The 2,500-nt window shown below is 37.7% G+C and overlaps 1 protein-coding gene across 2 annotated transcripts in view; it reads left to right on the top strand.

Moving 5' to 3' along the window:
- LOC138041096 (pyroglutamylated RF-amide peptide receptor-like) overlaps positions 1-2,500 on the top strand; it is a 71,721-nt gene that overhangs the window by 56,290 nt on the left and 12,931 nt on the right. The window lies entirely within an intron of this gene.

The following is a 2,500-nucleotide window of genomic DNA, read 5'->3' as shown; positions in this document are numbered from 1 at the left end:
CATCAGGCAACTGCCAGAAATAACAGTTACAATCACAGAAATTTGAAATAGAGAACAAGGGATACGTACGTGACGTCTAGGCATGTCATTGCCTATTTACATTTTTTAACATGAATTTCCTAACATGTCTACATGTAGACATGTTAGGAAATTCATGTTAAAAAATGTTCGACTTGATTGATCATAGTCTGTTGATGGCCAAGCTTTTGCAATATGGTATTAATCCTTACATCATAAATTGGATTGCTGCCTTTCTCTCCAAAAGGCAGCAAAGAGTCAAACTAGGGAACGACCGCTTCTCCGAATGGCGTCCGGTTCGTGCAGGGGTTCCACATAGTTCCAAACTGGGCCCCTGGCTGTTTCTCGTTATGCTAAATGATCTTAGTGCAGATACTTCGAACGGTCTTTTTAAGGATGTGGACGATACAACAGTCTACGAGATAGTGGAGAATAAAGGGCCTAGTCATGCGCAGTCCATCCTTGATGAGGTATCTACATGGTCTGCAAACAACAAGTTCCAACTTCACCCCACTAAATGCAATGAGCTCACAAAATATGAACTTGTAGAAATCGCATGGTGTAAAATAAATACAGTACAGGTATTTAAGTTATTGGGTGTTTATATTCAAGAAGACCTTAAGTGGAATTTTCGTGTAATAGAAATGACAAAAAAAGCTGTCAAACGCATGTATTTTTTAGCGCAACTAAAGCGTGTAAATGTACTACCTGAAGAACTGGTTCAGTTCTATGTTTCTTGCATTCAGTCAGTTTTACTTTATGGCTGCCAGGTTTTTCATTTTAGTCTTCCACAATAACTATCCTTAAGTTTTGAACGGATTCAGAAACGTGCTCTTAGGATAATCTTTGGTTACGAAGTGCACTACATAGATGCTCTGGCACTTTCAGGCCTTGTTACGTTAGAGCAAGAAGGACGGAATTATGTCAAAAACTTTTAACAAAATTGTAGATAATGCCCTGGATGTTCTACACCCTCTTATTCCTTTCAATGAAGGACCAACTAAGGACCTCAGAAACGCTAGACCATACCGTGTAAACTGAGCCATGTAAGACCAATAGGTGTCGTGACACTTTTATAAACAAATGTGCAGTTATTTTTTAGCAATTCAATTACGCTACCTTTTAAGATTTATATTCGTAGTCGTAGGATTTTATTGTAAGAATGTAAGTTTTTTTGTAATTATATTCATATTTTCCACTTCTATACATTGTAAACCTTAGGAATTCAGTTTATCCTGCTATTAAGGTATTAAATTAACCATTATTCTTCCTCTTTGTTCCTCTTCCTCTTTAACTGATGTCAGTTGATTCCAAGTACGAGAGATGATATACGTATATGAATATGAAGAAAATCTGCTACTATTAGAGATTTGTTCAAAATTAAGCCAACTACTTCTAAGATTACATGGATTAAAGCACTAAAAAAATTTTTAGGGATTGTGGCAAACGTCAATGTTCCAGAGTATTTATGTTTACTACCCATGCAAAGGACTGATTCATAGTTAGTGTTTTTTCGCATATTCATTATTGCACGTAGGACATACTGATTTGCATCTCCTCGAATCTCGTTTAGTGTTTTGTCTGCGCCAAAAGGCAGAGTTGCAGTACTCAAAATGCGATAATACAAGTCTCCGGTGTAAAAGTGTTTGCAGCCACAAAGCGCTTTAGAGATGACGGCGCAGCCATCTTAGCAACTGATGAATTCTTTCTTCACCATTTCATTTATATGTTCTTCAGTTGAAAGTTAGCTTATTGTCCAAGTGGACTTCCAGGATCTTTATTCGAAACAAGAGCCATTAAACTTCGCTCTGACGAAGGGCTAACGCTCGAAACGTCAGCTTTTAGAATCTCTGTACAATGGCCAATTTACATTATCAACTCCGTTGATAAAAGCAAATTTTTGAAAATCAAAGTGTTAAGTTCATTTCTCAAATCGCATTGCTTTTGTCTTGTCCCCCGCAGGTTGGCCCGATTATAGTTGTAGTCGGGCCAGGAAGATAAACTTTCCATGTGTCAATTTAAAATGATAAATGAAGAATAAATAGGTTTTTGTCAGCCATATATTGAGTAGTGTGATCTGCGTAAGGGCGAAGGGAAGAAACAGTTACAGTTTCCTTCATGTTGTTCATAAAGAATGTTATACAATACAATGTAGAGGTTTAAGGAGGCTTTCCTGGGGCACAACGCAACGCAGCTAAATTATCTAAAACGTGTTTGAGGAAGCAAAATGACTCTCGTGCATATGGCAGTCAATTTGAGTGCTCAAGGTTAGAGCGAAATGGATTTCATAATTTTCTTGCGGCAGTCGTCTTGAAACTGAAAATGAGCTATCCTACAATTGCCAGGGATTTAGCATAAAGTATTTATCCTGAGGTTAAAATAAGTAGACAGTGAGGCAGCTTTGACGGATTTGTACTGGCTTTGTTATCATCATCATCGTCGTCGTCATCATCATTATCATTTGTCGCTTGGCAATCGCCCA

This window comes from Montipora capricornis, chromosome 3 (assembly GCF_036669925.1).
Source record: "Montipora capricornis isolate CH-2021 chromosome 3, ASM3666992v2, whole genome shotgun sequence".
NCBI classification, from domain to species: Eukaryota; Metazoa; Cnidaria; class Anthozoa; order Scleractinia; family Acroporidae; genus Montipora; species Montipora capricornis.
This window is presented reverse-complemented; position numbering and strand designations above follow the sequence as displayed.